Source organism: Physeter macrocephalus, chromosome 11 (genome assembly GCF_002837175.3).
Source record: "Physeter macrocephalus isolate SW-GA chromosome 11, ASM283717v5, whole genome shotgun sequence".
Classification (NCBI taxonomy): domain Eukaryota; kingdom Metazoa; phylum Chordata; class Mammalia; order Artiodactyla; family Physeteridae; genus Physeter; species Physeter macrocephalus.
In genome coordinates, this window is record NC_041224.1 from 17,649,775 (window position 1) to 17,651,594 (window position 1,820).

The window sequence follows — 1,820 nt, forward strand, 5'->3', positions numbered from 1 at the left end:
GGGGAAAAAAGGAAGCCAGAGTCTCCAGGTGTTTGACAACAGAGAGTCCCAGCTCCTGACCCTGAGTGATTAAAAGTGATTTTTCCTTTAAGAAAAAAGACACCTTTTGTCATACTCCTGGGGCTGTCAGAAACATCTGAGCAGGTTTTGCTAGTCTCGTTTTTAGATGCGAAAGCAAGAGGGCATACCTGTCCTCACCCCAGCTCACCCTTACAAGCCTCCTTGAGGAGAGGAAGGAGGATTTCCACTTGGTCTGGGAGGTGGTTTGATGGACTGTTCTCGTTATATCCAGGGCAGCCGTCACTGAATGAAAGGAGGCTGTGAATTGTTTCTATCCACACATTCCCCTTTATGTTGTTTATGTTTGAAAATCTGGGTCCCAGGGCATGGCACGAATGAGCCGAGGAGGGTAAATGTTTATCGGGTGCTTCCTCTGTGCCAGGTGCTCTTTTAACTGCTTTACGTTTATTCATCCGTTTAATTCTCTCTGCAACCCAGTGAGAAGGGAGCCATTGTCATTGCCATTTTCCAGGCAAAGAAACTGGGGGCCAGGAAGTCACTTGCCTGAGACCACTCAGTCAGTGGGTAGCAGGGCCAGGATACAGACCTGGGTGTTCGCTGATGGCCTTCAGTTATGACCACGACGCACAATGTCCCCCACTATGGTGTCTGCAGGTGGTCATTTCAAATTTTGCTTACATCTGTGTGTAGAAGTCTTAAAAAATAATTATAATGGAAGACCTTTCCAGGCATTATGCTAATTATAATGTGCTAACAATTTGCATCCGTAATTAGGAGACTGGGGAGTGAGGGATTCTGTTGCTTGAGAAGGTAAGGTACAAATATGACTCCCTGTGGAAACTATATTCCCAAATCGCAAGAATAAAAATAGCATACCAATGAATACTGGTGCCCAATGGAAGCCCGTCATCTAAATATTTTCAGCGTCTAAGGATTTTAGTGATTAAATATCCCAATGGCATGAATCTATAAAGACAAGAAGGTGGGCAAACCCACTTAAGTCAGCCCAATTCAGTGCAAGGGAGGAAAAAGTGTTTTTACACTACCTTCCTAGGTTTTCTGGCTGGGACCCTATAAATTAGACTGACAAAATTCAGATTAACAAAGGAAAGAGGTGCACATTTATTTATTTACTTATTTTATTTTTTATTTATTTTTGTTTGTGTGTGTTTCGTGGAATACTTTATTCTGACACCTCCAGTTACTGTGACAACTATGTAAATCTTAATTGATAATTACATTGAAATACTTGCTAATATTTTAATTCTAATACAATGAAATTATATTTTAGTACAAAAATAAGTATGGACAAATTTTTAAAATTTAAAACAAAAGCAGACTACTGATGCAGAATTGAGTGGAGATGGCAAAACCATTACTATGATCAGAATAGAAAAGAAGAGACTGGAAGAAAAATATTTTAAACTTTACTGTGAATGACAGTTGCAATTTACCACAGAATAAAACAGAAAAGATTTCTGTTTTGTTAAAAAAAAAACAAAACACAAACATTAGAGACATTTATAGCAAATATGAATTTGATAAGAAGTTCCTTCTCAACAGTCAAAAAATAATCGACTAGGAGATTGGTTCAAGATGGCAGAGTAGAAGGCCGTGCTCTCACTCCGTCTTGTGACAGCACCGGAATCACACCTAACTGCTGAACAATCATCAAAAGGAAGACACTGGAACACACCAAAAAAGATACCCCACATCCAAAGACAAAGGAGAAGCCACAGTGAGATGGTAGGAGGGGTGCAATCACAATAAAATCAAATCCCATAACTCCTGGGTGGGTG